Below are 15812 nucleotides of genomic sequence, written 5' to 3' on the forward strand. Positions count from 1 at the left end.
CATGTGAGCTGTATATGACTTTTTACAGCTAGCTCTGATGAGTCAGTCTTCAAAGTCTTAAAACACACACACACACACACACACACACACACACACACACATACACACACCAGGTGGGAAAGAGTAAAACAGTGAGAAAGTAGCTCTAACCTCTGAAATATTATCAAAAGTTAATGAAAGGCTATAATTTTCATCTTTTTATTCAAAGTAGAATAAAACAATATCATTTTCCCATCTGAATTACATTGCTAGCTCAGGTCAGATCAATGGCAAATTTAAATGGAACATTTTATAACTGTTTCTCTATCTGAATAGTTTCCAATAGTTTAGAACTTCAAATGTTAAACTATTCATAAATAATAAAGATGACAGAAAAAAGTCTTCATTCTTAAGGTGACCCACATTCATTAAAAAATGTTCACTGTCACGAGTTCCTTGCTGGGCAGCCCCCACGGTAGCCGCCGCTGAACCCGCTGCCACCGCCCCTGAGTAGATGATGGCTATGCCTCCCACGTATGCTGATTGATCCTGGCAAATCTTCCAGGGACGTCTTCCCCCAGGGTTATGGGTTTGGCTTAATAAAACGTGACTCGAAAACAAAATCTGAGAATGGACTAGAATTTACAAGATCAGGTTCAGCCAACACTGAGACCACCAAAGTGATGGCAGTCTGGAAACCAAGTACAGATGGGCTGAATATGCTCAGGTGTTTAGGGAGAAAAGGCACACCGACAACACGCTAGACACAGTACTGTGGAAGATCAGCTTACACGTGGATTGAAGCTGACTTTTGATCCATCCTTCTCACCAAACACAGGAGGGAAAATGCTACATCAAGACAGGGTATAAGCGGGAACACATCCACCTGGGCCATGACATAGATTTCAACTTCCCCAGCCCTCCAGTCTGGGGCGCTCTGGCGCTGGGTTATGAAGGCTGGCTGGCTGGCCACCAGATGAGTTTTGAGACTGCAAAGTCACCAGTGACCTAGAGGAGTTTTGCGGATTGTTCCAAGACTGACGAATTCCAGCTCCATACTAACGTAAACAATGGGACAGAGTTTGGTGGCTCCATTTATCAGATGGTGAACAAGAAGTTTAGAGACTGCTGTTAATCTGGCCTGGACAGCAGGAAGTAGTAACACTCGCTTTGGAACAGCAGCCAAGGATCACGTGGACCCTAACACCTGCTTCACAGCTAAAATGAACACTCGAGCTCCAGCCTGATAGGTTTCAGGTACACTCAGACCCTAAAGCCAGGTATCTAACCAATGCTATCAGATCTGCTGGATGGAGAGAATGTCAATGCAGGTGGCCACAAGCTTGGTCTAGGGCTGGAATTTCAGGCCTAAATGAATACTGTACAATCATTTATTTTTAAACTATTTTGATCATAGCTAGCTTGAGAATTTAGTGTACCTTTTCGTGTTGTGTGTCTGGGATGCAAGTAATGCTAAATATCATGTTAGACCTCCTGGTTAAAGATGATTCAGGTTTAAGGTGTTAGCCTTTCAGAGGTACAGAAGAAACCCAATGCCAAAAAAAAATCCTTTCAGCTGTAGACTTGGGGGGAACTTAGTGGCTCCTCTAGAGATGTCAGGCTTCTTTTTTTATCTAGTAATGGCTGCAAGTGGAAGCTGATAATTTGTAGGCACTTTGTGAATTGGTATTGAGTAAATGAATGAAATTATGACTTCCTGAGAATTGAACTTTGGTTTCCTACCCAAATGAAGGAGAGACTCACTGTGGTGCATACAAACTCATCTTAAAGAGACTTTTTTTAGACAGATTTTCATGAACTGTTTTCACCTCACGTCATCACCTCATTTACACCAAAAGTAGTCTGCAAGGCAGGATATCTATTTCTTTTGTGCCATTTTGGGGTGGATAAGGTGGATGTGATGAAGCCGGTAATTCATGACTTAATTCCCTCTCACATTGTGTTTTTGTGCCCTTGCACCATATTATGAAAGAGCTTCTGAGAGTCCCAGCTGTAAGCTGGCAAGAGTCTCTGTGAATGTAATCACATGGTGACAACACTTGAAATCTAAATTGGACTTCTATTATATTCTTGCCACTCAGTTTATTTTTTCGTAGTTTAATGGGTACATTTTAGAGTCTTCCATTTTGTGTGGAATTAGATCCTCCCCTTAAAAATGCTGTAATTACCATCACGTAAAGTAAAACTTGTATAAAATATTAAAACCTAAAAAAAAAGTTCACTCTTTTTAGTAAATGAAAATTTGGAGGGTTCACTAATGGTTTTACCTAGCAAGATAATTTTCTTAACCTGAATTTATAAATTTAGGTGATATAGCAAAAAATTAGCTGAGTTCCGTGAATGATCCCAATCTTTGTGTGTGTGTATATAACATTTTATCTCAAATATTAATTATACTCTTCAAATATATGAAATATTTTTCATCAAATAATTATACTAATAAATTATTTAACTTTTATTTATTGTTCTTGTAGATTAATCTCACTCTTAATTAGATAGTAATTATCTCTCTAGTTTTAATATTATTGGATACTTGCAAAATGTATTGGTCATTACACATTTCATCCTTTAAGGATAAGCTGCTATGTGGGTAATTAGATGGGTAATTGATTTAATGGATTTCTTACACTAACAAGGTTAAAGAACTTCTTGTGCCCTTTAATTTCTTTATCTTTAAAGATCACACACATACACATTACTAGAAGTAGTACCCAGGTGTGAAGAATTCACTATTCTTAAATAGTAATGGCAGCTAAATCTTGAATGTTTATTATGTACCAGGTACTATTTTATTTACTTTATAAGTATCACTCATATCTCTCCTTTGAGTAAGGTGAAATGTGCTCTTCATGTTATGTGTGAGGAAACTGAACACTGAAAAAATTACATAACTTGCCTAAGTTCTTACATCTTGTAAGTGGCAAAGCCAAGATTCATGTCCAAAGCAATTAGACTTATAAACCCATTATATTAAACATCATGTTATATAGTATATTATTTTATAAAATATGTATTACACCACAAGAAGGAGAAATAACAGAAGCTCAGAAGAAGAGATAATTTGGGGCTCAAATTAAAATTCTGACAAAACAGGAGCTTTATATAATAGGCACTGCATATCATCCAGGTGTAGGACAATTTTAAGTTCATTATCTCATGTAAGCTTCAAATAATCCTATAATATTTTTTTCTTCAAAATTAACAAAACTGATAACTGGAATTTGAACCCAGGCTCTCTCCAGAATAAGATCATCTTTCTGCTACAATGTCTCTTCTTTTTTTTTTTTTTTTTTTTTTTTTTTTTTTTTAAATTTTTTTTTTCAACGTTTATTTATTTTTGGGACAGAGAGAGACAGAGCATGAACGGGGGAGGGGCAGAGAGAGAGGGAGACACAGAATCGGAAACAGGCTCCAGGCTCTGAGCCATCAGCCCAGAGCCCGACGCGGGGCTCGAACTCACAGACCGCGAGATCGTGACCTGGCTGAAGTCGGACGCTTAACCGACTGCGCCACCCAGGCGCCCCTACAATGTCTCTTCTTATTAAACATGGTAAAGAAAGTGGCTGGGACTGAATTTTTTCTGTGTGATGTCCTTCAAAAATATCTTCTGATTATGAAATTAAAATTAAAAAGCATTATTAAGTACTGGGTGAATTATATGCTGTTTCGTGATATCAGCAACAGTTTTCAATTTACTGTATGGTGGCAGCTATTCTCCAGTTTTGTCACGGATGTTGGAATGGTATTCACAAGACAATCAACACTTCTCTAAATAAAGACGATTTCTAACTAGTGTATCTTTATACTGACTTAAACATTCCTTAACTAACTTATAAAAGTTAAGCTGGAGTTGTATACTCTGTTATTAGTAGAGCACCCCAATGTATCAAATTACTATAAAGTGGGGGGAAAATGGTAGGAACACAAATTTTATTATTGGGCAGATGGCAAAATTCTGATTTAAAATAATTTCAGGCAATTAACAAGTAGCATTATCAGTAGTACAATGTTAACTATTTTCAAATAAATTACTTTGTATTTAATATGTAATAATATTAATCATCTCAAATAAATTTTTGAAGTGAACACTGTGCATGTCAATCTAATTTTTAATGGCAAGAATTTAGGCAATTTACACCTACCATGATGAGGAAGTAATTGTAATACATTCTGCCATTATATGTAATAATACGACAAGCTAATCAACAGAAATGGCAAATTCATTACTATATTTTCCAGTATTCGGCTAAAAAAAATTCTGTAGGGTATTCTTTCTTAGAGTAAGCATGAAATCCTATGAAAGTATTCATTTTAATCCAGCAATTGTTACTGAGAATGAAGAAAAAAGTAATGAAATAAGAACTACAATCCAAAAAGATTCACTGCTATGTTCATAAACACATCACACAGGAAGTACAAAAACATTATGAATGACTTCTCTGAAGCCTAGAGTCAATTAAGGAAACAGTCTGAGAAGAGATAATTGTGTTCAATATCAAAAACAGTAAACGGCAGATACAGGGATGAAACTCAGGCTAGGTGAATCTCCTAGGCTATTCTCCTTTTATAACATCTTGTTGGCATAGTCTCTCACCAAAAGACTTCAACAGAAGTTTGTTAATTATTTTGAAATCCATATGAAGCAACACTCTCTTAGAGTCATATCAGATGGATATTATGTTGGTTCTAAGCATCATGTGAAGTAGCCAGATTCGTTACTAATCATTCTTTTATCAACATATCATTTCTCACTTGTTAAATGCAGTGGAATGTGATGTGAATAGACATAGCTGGGACCTGATTGTATTGTGATTTTGTTGGACATAGTGCAGATCTCCTAATGCACCATTGGTTCCTTTTATCTTCTTGTCCCAGAATTTCTTTGCTTCCATCTACGTACTTTCCTCATTTCCAGACCAACATGCCCTTATGGACTTCTAATGCCTCTTACAGACTGAATGCTCAACTTCCCATATAATTTTATTGTTAAATCTGAGTTAAGTTTCTTCATTGTACACTTCTGCTTTTGCAAAATAGCCAACCAAATTTTCAAATAAAAATATTCACAATAGGTCAGTGTTCAGAATGATTATAAACTGCTATAAATTTAATTATTTAGGTGTCCATATTTTCCTACACGTTTACTCCAATAATACATACAATGAATACCAAGCATTTTTTCTAACATGTATGATATCAAAAATACAATGAAATCCCAGACTTGATATAATTATTATCTAAGGCTTATGGTGTGTATATATATATTTTCTTAAGAATTTGTTGAAGAAATACTCACATTACCTACAATCTGTTGCACTTTTATTTCGTGTTGGTAATGGTCAAACTTTCCCCGCTGTACAAACGAGGCCAAGGGTAGTTATAAACTTAGCAAAGGAAATGGAAGAGGTCAGATTCAAGCCAGGCATGTATGACTTTTGAGCCAGAGCTCACCAATGCCTGTATTACATGCAGTAGTTCAATAGATTCCATTACCCATATACAGTCTGAACTTTGGCCAGTGACTGTAAGTCTAAAAGACTGTATTTAGTTTCTCTTTTAAAGACTTTTTTAAAATGTTTATTTATTTTTGAGAAAGAGAGAGAGAGGGGAGGGAGAGAGAGAGAGAGAGAGAGAGAGAGAGAGAGAGAGAGAAAGAGAGAGCACGAGCAGGAGAGGGGCAGAGAGAGAGGGAGGACACAGAATCCAAAGCAGGCTCCAGGCTCTGAGCTGTCAGCACAGAGCCCCACGCAGGGTTTGAACTGACAACCATAAGATTATGACCTGAGCTGAAGTCAGATGCTTAACTGGCTGAGCCACCCAGGCACCCCTTAGATTCTCTTTTAACTTTACTCCTGGAAGCTTTTTCTTCAAGCCAGAAAGATCTCACTTCCTCCCTCTCTCTCTCTCCCCTCTCCCTCTCTCTCTCTCATTTCTAATATCTCATTTACAAAGAAGAAATAAAAGTTTTGCTAATTTGATCATTTTACCACACTTAACAATGAAAGTAGGATGGAAGAAATGAGTCAGAGACATATAAAAAACTAGAGTGAAATAATCTCTAAACTATTTTAAGTAATCTAGTTAAATTTCAACTATGAGGTGTAAAGTTTCCTAGGCACTAAGCAATAGCTTTCATCACAAATTACTACTGATGAATACTTCTTTAATTTTGAAGGGAGCATAAAATGATTTTTTGAAAGGGATATAACTGAGGAGAGGACAAAGAAGAGAGAATACTAAGAAGATGAAAATTGCAGAGCAAGTAATTGGAAGTTAATTTGAAAACCCCACTTTTGATGCTTGATATGATTATGTGCATTGTATAGAGCATGAATATTATGCATCAATCAACCAACCGTGGCTAGCCTACCACGTCCAGATAGTTGAAGAAATAGGGAAAACAATAAAATAAGTTGAGAAAGTCGTGTGTGTGTGTATTGTCCTTACCTTTGGTACATCAAATGCTGAAGAATAGTTCAGTCATAAAATATGAAAGTGTAGCAGTTGTGATTTTAATGTAGCATGTTATCGCTGTATTCACAATTGAAATTTTATTGATTTAGTTATTTTACATTTTTAAAATATTTATTTATTTTTGAGAGAGAGAGAGACAGAGACAGAGACAGAGCATGAGTGGAGGAGGGGCAGAGACAGAGGAGGACATAGAATCTGAAACAGGCTCCAGGCTCTGAGCTGTCAGCACAGAGCCTGACACTGGGCATAATACCTGTGAACCATGAACCACAAGATCATGACCGGGGCTGAAGATGGACATTCAACTAACTGAGCCACCCAGGTGCCCCCAGAATTGACATTTTAATAATTGTTTCTCTAATCATCACATCTGCTGAGGAAAATGTTTGGTGGAAGTTGAACTTTCAAGGGCCATTTTAAAATTTGAGGTTCTGTGTGACTACTGATAGACTGTATTTTGTTCTCTCAAAGGAATGATTTGCCAAGTTAATAAAATTTTCAAAGACATCAATTAGGTAAAGACAAACCTAAAACATAATAATTTTCCAAGTCAAAAAGACAGTCAACTTATTTTTCCAAATATGCATACTTTAGGTATGACAATAAAATAAATCCTCATCAATATACTATATATGAGTAGCTAGTGAACTTAATTTAGATTTAGAGTGAGTATGATGTTCAACACTGCACAGTGTAGATCTTGTAATAAGCAACTGAATCCAAAACATATTATCTTCTGCAGAAACAAAAAGGACAAGAAACTGATACATACAACAGTGCTTCAGAACTGTTACCATCTTAAAACTTGCTATATTCTTTTCCTCTCAAGTATAAGTTTCTATTGGTCTGAAGTCTTACATACTTTTGGTTCATCCATTTTACAGTTTTTATAAATGGTCTCCTTTCTCTTTTGAAAGCCAACATATAGCCTTGGAGGCAAAGCTCAGTCAAATAGATTCTATTATAGTTTACTTATTTATTTATTTTTATGGGTTTTGGGGTTGTTTTTGTTTTTTACTCAAAGACTTAGTGATTTTTTTTTCTACTTAAATTCTTTATATTTATCACAATACCTAGGTTTCTAGGGCTCATTTATTTATGTAAGTGCAACGTACGAAATACAATCCCAGCTGTAAGGACCTAGAGATTTTTATATTCAATTACTTCTTACGAAAGGCTTTCCAGGGCTCTAATTTGAGGGGGGGGTATATTTACTTTTAGAGCCTTTATGGCTTTATTTTTGTTTTGATCTTTTGTTTGGAGATTATTTTGTGTATTATGCCAGTGAAACTACTTTTTCTTCCAAATGTTTACCAGTTATCCTTTCATAATGGCCTGAATTAGACCTTGTGTTTTCTTCTTCAGTAATTTAATATTCCATTTCTTTCATGTACAAAATTATCTTTTGAGGGGTGTATTTTTTTAGCTTACTACACAATATTAATTTATTCATAATTCTTAATTTTCAAATATATTTTTGTCTACCATAATGTATTTCCTCTAGCAGATAACTTTGAGCATTTATATTCCCATTTATATATATATATATATATATATAGAGAGAGAGAGAGAGAGAGAGAGAGAGAGAGACAGAGAAAGAGAGTGCAAGCAGGGGAGAGGGGCAGAGGGAGAGTGAGAGAGAGAGAATCTTAAGCAGACTCCATGCTCAGCACGGAGCCTGACATGGGGTTCGATCTCATGACCTGGGGATCAAGACCTGAGACAAAGTCAAGAGTTGGATGCTCAACCAACTGAGACACTCAGGCACTCCGCAATTTCTATCTTATTTTTTGGTTATCATTTGCATAGCAAATCTTTGAGCCATCCTTATTTTCTCTCAACCTGTTGTTTAATTTGTATATTATTCTATTTTTCTTTTTTGAATATCCACAAAGAGAGAAATGGGTGTCTCTTTTTCAAAAATGGATATTCTGTTATATCAATGAAACAAAAATCTTTCAACTAGCAATTACTAAGATTTATTTTTATTATAGGCATTTAGGTAAATACACACACATACATACAAACACATGTTTGCAGACAGCCATTAATGTTATAAATGTATCAAGTGTATATCTTTCATTCTAGGATAATACGTTTAAAAAAGGCAATTATCATGCTAATGCAAATAACACAAAAAAATTCCTCTTGATTTCTTTTAAAAAGAAAGAATATGCCTATAGTGTATGAGTAACAGAAAATATATAACTGAAATTTATTGTTGCAATTAAATAAAATTTAAGAAAAAAATAATCTGAGATACATTAATTGTATAGATAATAGCATTTTACATATAATGATATTTTATAAGTGGAAAGTGAATCTCATGAAGGCTATAACTGTTTGCCTTTTATATGTACAAGTCAATTATTTTCTATGTACACATGGGTTCCTACATGTCTATAAATCAGTTTGTATACAGGTAGATTTCCCTGATATTATATGCAATTAACCCCCTGTCTCTCTCTCCATCCCTTTCTCAAACAGAATTTTAAACAGTTCATGAGCAAAAAAAAAAAAAAAAAATTACAAAACCCCTAATTTTACAAAGTACCGGTAAGAGAAGGGATATTGAAAATGTAGAATATTTCTGGTTACAGGTAGCAAAATTGTGGGACTCATAACACAAACCTTCCATGAATGATGATCTTTGATCCCATGGAACCTTTAGAAAGGAGTGTTTAGGTATCAGATTCAGAGTGCATCAGAATCAGGATCCTTTCTGCTGGAATTTACAAGGTGTGAACTGGATCTTCAGAATGAGGCATTCAAGACTTGAGGGTAAAGTAACGAAAGCTGCAGAACCATCCCTTAGTTAATTGAGCATATATATCAAATAAAAAAAAAAAACACATACACATGAACTTAATCAGAGTCTGATTAAGTGGTCTAGAGTGAGTATGGGCATAAGTACTATGTAAAGCTCCCCAGGGACTTTAGCTTCCAGAAAGGTGGAGTAAAAAACCTTTTCCTATTTCTCTTGCTAATTAAATCTAAAAACCTTGAAATTATTATTTAAAATATACATAAGGAGGCTAATCATACATAGAGAGTAGAAGGCAGACCAGCTAGGGACATAACGATCTGAGAAACAACACACGGGGAGCTTCCTGTTTTTGCTGTTGTCTGTTTTTTGTTTGTGTGTTTCCTTTGCCTCATATATCCTAGATTTAGTGTGGAAGAAATCAGAAATTCAGAAACACCAAAAGGTGCAAAAAAATCTCCAATAAATGCCTATTTTCTTTAGGCAAGGACCAGGAAAAAAGCAGTTTAGAAAGACAAATTTTAGACAATAACTGGTCTACTCCAGCTGAACACTACAGAAAAACTGGCTCCACTCCTGCCTCTGCCAGCAAAGGCCAAGTGGAAACCAAGACTTCCCCCCTTTGATATATTCTCCACCAAACAAAACAAAACAAAAAGACTTCCTCCCTCACCAGGTTGTAATTTGGTGCCCCAACCACCTTGCCAGGTTAGTGTCAGAAAAGGCTCCTTCTAAAGTACCTTACAATATGTATCTCAGAACTATTTCCCAGGGAGTTGAAAGAGAGAAATATTTATCCCTTTAGTTATGTCCCATTAGAATCAGGGGTAGCCCACTGTGCACTGGTTTTCCTTACTTCCAGACTGCACATACACGAATTCCAAGTAGGTTCGCAAAGGGAGATACTACAGATTGTGATGTATCAAGGTATTTGAAGCTCTACATGAAGCTGATTGACAATGTATGGACTCATGGAGTCTAAAGAATCCAAAGTGGGATAAAAATGATATCTAATGCATCGTAAGATACAACTAATTACAGTTAAAAACATTCAATCATGCTGGGGCTCCTGGGTGGTTCAGTCCATTAGGTTGCAGCCACCGACAGTGGCTCTGGTATCTCACCGTTTGTGAGGTCGAGCCCCGCGTATGGCTCTGTGCTGATAGATCAGAGCCTGGAGCCTGCTTCAGATTCTGTCTCCCTCTGTCTCTGACCCTCCCCTGCTCATACTCTGTGTGTACCTCTCTCTCTCAAAAATAAATAAACATTTAAAAAAAACACATTAAGTCATGGGTTAAAATAGAGAGTTCTCCATGCTGTCCCAATGATAATTTCTCATGATAACAGTGTGAGGTAGGTAGAAAGAGAATGAATTTTCAGTAAGACTCGATTCTTCTAGTTACTAGATAAGTTATGGTGAGTGAGTTACATGACCTCTCGTAATGTCACCTCATTTCTAAAATTAAGATTAACAGGAATTCATGAGATAATATACACTAACTGCTCAACACCACATTACATAATCAACAAATGTAAATTCCTTTCACTCTACCTCTATTAATTTAGCAGCTAATAAAAATCATATATCATATTCCTACAGTGCTTGCTAGTTTGCTAAAACTTAAATATATCATTCCACTTAATAACCATAATAATCCTATTATGTTTCCAGAATAGACATCATGTTTTATGAATGAAGACACAATTTAGCTAATGAGTAAACATTTGTAACTCAAATTCACATTTTTTCTCTTCAAATACAATGCTCTTTCCACTACATGATGCCACTAACTAAGAATAGATTTTAGCTAACTTCAAATTATGTTTATACTAAATTAAATTTTATAAAGTCTCTTTGGGACTTTAAGATTACACATTGGTACAAGTGACTGAACTTAGAGTGTTAAAGAGTTAGAAATGATAACAAGGACTATGGACTTTTTAATTTTTTTTTAATCTCTAGGAAGGATTGTGCTTAAATCATGTGCAAATATAATAACCAATAGCCATAAGGCTTATATTTTCCAAGGGAACAAATTGCTATATTCCTCATTGGCAATTTCTGTTAGAGTTCTGAAAGATCCACCAGCCATATAGTGTCCAGCTATTTATGAATATCACACAAGCAATTCTGTATAAGTTCAATGATGCAACCCAACTGATATTCTGTCTCCATATTTCACAAAGGTAATAACATATTACACAAAGATTTGGTAATTACTCTTCAAAACATCACATCACTTTCAAAGATGAGAGATGGAGAAAGATCACCTCTTCACTTAATTTATAACCTATAAAAGGGTGATTGTGCTTTTCTTTGTTCCCTTTCCTTTTTGATCTGGGTAGAAATGGACTGCAGTTTGAGACTTTCATCAAAAAATATTCTCTTCAATCTCCTCCTCACCAGTTACAAAATTGCATTTATTTCTATCCTTATCAAAAAGTAATATTTTGTGATGTTGCAAAAGCTGCCCTGATTGAGATATGGAAGGTCCCCTTCTCCTCCCCTTTGGAGGTTTTTATGTGAAATTATCTCCCCAGTTTTCTACTAATTTACCCATGCAGTAACATCATTCATTTTGACTACTCTAAAGAGTACATGAATATGAGAACATTTTTATTTTGTATTTTGTTCCTTTTACTTCTCTAAAACTCATGATACTATTGTTTTTATTTTAGAATATAGTATTACCTGCATTGTAAATGCATGAAAATTTCTTCAAACAGCTTATATTCTCGAAGCAGCAATCAATTTCTGAAGATGACTTAAATTATAGCATATGGTAATGTCAAAAATTAAAAACTAGGTAACCAGCATGCGTCCTCCTACACATGATTTGTTTAAAAACAGAGTGCAACTAACCATATTCAACTGTCACAATAATCTAAGAGTCGGGATATCTATATTTAAACTAATTATTCCTTGGTTAATATCAAGAAACATTGAATATGTCAAGAATGATGTTTATGCTGTTAAAAATAGTTTATTTACAAACATATAATAAACATTTCATCTAAACCATTTACTTAGAAATCTTATTCCAAGGTAATGCATATGATTCCTAAAAACAATTTTAGAATTTCTTAAACTAGATTTCTATGTGTCTTGAAATTATTGAATTGTTTTGTAAAGTTGCTATTATTCCTATTATACTATCTTGAACCTAATTTTTTTTGATGTGAAAAGCATGGTAGATAGTGGCATGTTCTTTGTGTTTAGAAACAAAAGTATTTTCCCTCCCTCTTTTTTGTTCCTTTCGTATTCCTACTCCTCTAGGTATTATTTTATGAGATAAAATACTTCCTACTTTGATAAAGGTGAAAATCCTAAAGTGTCTATTGTGATTTCCATCCTGCTCTGGATCTCTTTCTTCTGTTATTATCTGTTTTATGGATTTTTCATTTCTCAGAATAGTTCGTGTCAGTCTATTTTGGCTGCTGTAACAGAATACCATAAACTGGGTTGCTTACAAACAACTGAAATTTATTTTCACAGTTCTGGAGGCTGGGAAGTCCTAGATCAAGGAATCAGCAGATTTGGTGTCTGATTTAGGCCTGCTTCCTGGTCTATACATGACTGTCTTATCCCTTTGTCCTCAGCTGGTAGAGGGGTGAGAGCTCTCTGAGGTGCCTTTTCTTTTATAAAGACACTAATCACACATGGAACCTCCAACCCCATAGCCTAATCACCTCATAAAGGCCCCATCTCCTAATACAATCACATTGAAGGTTAGGATTTTCACACATAAATTGAGTGGGGAGGGGGCGGATAGAAGGGGGCACTAGCATTCAATCCTTAACAGTTGGATGATCCAGATTGGTGTATTGTGTTCTTAATGAACTAGAAAAACCACAGGGAAGGATTCTTGAGGATAATGCTCCAATAATGGTTTAAATTAGGGACTGTGTCATCTTTAATACATGTATAGGGAATTGAAGACAGAAGGAGGCTGGAAGTTTGGGAGAAAATTGAGGGGTAAACAGTTTGAAGGAAGATTTAAAGAAGCTAGATCACAGCTTCTTTTATTATAAGGAAGAAAGGTGGAAAAACTGGAAGCTGGAGAAGGAGCATGAGATTGTTTTTAATTATAATTTAAAAAAATGGAGGGATTCTGGAGGATAACAAAGTCAGGTTGCTTGGGGGCATTAGATAGAATAACAGTGACCATTCTTTAGAAGGATATAAACTTGAGTCTACTTGAGTGCTGGATAAGGCATGTACACAGTTGTCAATATCACCCAGATAAAGGATAAAAGAAGTAGAGAGGGAAATCAGAAGAAAGTGCAGTCATTAAAGAGGACTTGCAGTAGGGGTGGGACAGTGACCAGGAATTTAGTACAGCAGAGATGAAGCAGATGGATTGTTGTTTAATTTAATGACATTGATGTAAAATAGTGAATATTGGTTAAGATAGCACTGGCTTGGAAGGAAATTGAAAAACTCTGAGAATACTAAAGCCCCGTTCTGTATCTTCAGGAGATTAGATGCTCTGTTACATTGGAAATGACCTATAAGGAAACAGTGGTCTAAGTAAGGGGAGCCGGGATACAACTAGGTGACAATCAGTAGTGTTTCGTGGAATTTCTAAAGATGTAAAAGTTCTAGAAGGGTCAATGGAAAGTCTACAAAGAGATGACAAATTTTTATAAGATAAAAATAGAGTAGTAATAGGATGTAAAACCTAGGGGAGATGAAGGAAAAAAAAAACATGTTTTTACAATTATAAAAGATGTCTAGGAAATCAGAGATTGTGGGATTACCTGATTTCATGTGTTACATATCTGAAGAGTAATGTTTTCAGTGTGATTCTATCTTGATTGTTTAGGCCAGAGGATTTATTTCTGTAGGTCACCGTTTCTTTTTAGGAAAATACAACACTTATCCCACCCATGGAAAAATGTAATCTCTTTCCATGGAAGAGGTGAATTATAGGATAAAAGGCCTTCATCATAAATTCTTTCAAAGGTATTATGAACAAAAAGAATGATAAAAAGGGTAACAAAAATTATAGGTTCAAATTATTGGATATCTATTATGTCTCAAGTGAAAGGTATTCAAAACATTATGTTACTCTTTGAGATAGTATGTGCATGGGAGAAACACTATAATTTGTAGTTGAGGAAACTGAGACCAATGACATTTATGTGACATGTCAAAGGCCACACACCCAATAAACCCATAATTTTCACCTAATGTTCTATAACATCCTTAAAGTTTCACAGCTTGGGCCACATTTTTTTACAGGTAACATTTTGGTGTCTGGATTTCAGTGACTTACCTCTCAGGGCTCGTCTCAGTTTAGAATGCACCTCACAATGTCTCCTTGATTGACAACTGAGTATATCGGACTTAAATCATACAAGATAGGGAAGGCACCATTCGGCAACATAAGTGTGGTTGTATGGTTGGGTGGGCAAATGACTCAGATGCTGTCCTCTGCAAAGCCGGCCTTACTTTCATAATCTTAGTAGTGCTTATTAGTCCAAATATTTTCTCAATGGTGGCAATGAATTGGAGCCAATCACACATATTGTGTTCATAGCCCTTCTTGAGGAAATGAACACTCACAGGCACATGGGATTGTGAGAATATTGTGGGGTTAAAAAAATAAGCAAACCCAAAAAGGGGAGAACCAAGATTATTTTAGGGTAATGGACTATTTTACTTGACAACTGTGCCATCAAATTCTATTAAACACTATTTTATGCAAATAAGTTTGTGATCCCAATTATGGATAAATGAGGAAATTCTTTTATGGTTGGAGTCTTATTGAAAAGTACAAACTTTCTTTGCTTTAGTTGTCCTAAAAATAAGTGGGATTATTGTGTCTTTGCCTGTCTCAAAAGGAGAGATGGACATTTCACCTCCTTATTTTCTATGTGAAGATCATCTATGCTTACAAGATTGGCGGTGTTTCATAAATGGAAAAATGATGCCATTTCTGATTTATTCACATCTTACTGTGTGTATATTAGTGTGAAGTTTCCCATCACTTTAATCAATAGCTTTGTTTTCTGTTTTGGAAACACAAGTCATTTGGGTGAGTTAACAAGTATTTTATATGTTTGATCCTTCTCTTTCCTCAAATGTTGTTTGGTGTTGATCAACAGAATTACTTATTTTATATATATTTGTATAGTGACTCAAAAGGAATTTCATAATAAAAGCAAAGGACCCACAAATCAGATTGTAAAGAAACAAAGAAGGGAATTCTGATAAAAATGGCATTGAAAATGTGCATCCATATTCATTACTCCTAGGAGAAACTATTCTATATATGACAGAATGGTAAGTAAAAATTGGCTAGAACAAAATGTCATAAGAGAACCACTTGGTATTATCAGAAGTAGTTATTTTTATTGATGACCTGCCACCTGTCAGCAACATCTTTACATTGATATAATGAGTTGCTGCCCTTAAACCTTGGCTTGTCATAAGTTACAAGATGGGGATTAAGATATGGCAAAACGGAAGTAACATTACAGCTATGCACATGAAGATAGAATGAACAGACTACGAGAAACATGATAAGTTACCTTAAAAAATTCACATGAAGTGAAATCATCAGTCTGA

At 35.2% G+C, this 15812-nt stretch overlaps 1 pseudogene; it reads left to right on the top strand.

Annotated features, from left to right (window-relative positions):
* Nucleotides 1–436: 436 nt before the first annotated feature.
* LOC123593345 lies at nucleotides 437–1351 on the top strand (annotated as a pseudogene).
* Nucleotides 1352–15812: the final 14461 nt, after the last annotated feature.

This window comes from Leopardus geoffroyi, chromosome D4, assembly GCF_018350155.1.
Source record: "Leopardus geoffroyi isolate Oge1 chromosome D4, O.geoffroyi_Oge1_pat1.0, whole genome shotgun sequence".
In the NCBI taxonomy this organism is placed as follows: Eukaryota; Metazoa; Chordata; class Mammalia; order Carnivora; family Felidae; genus Leopardus; species Leopardus geoffroyi.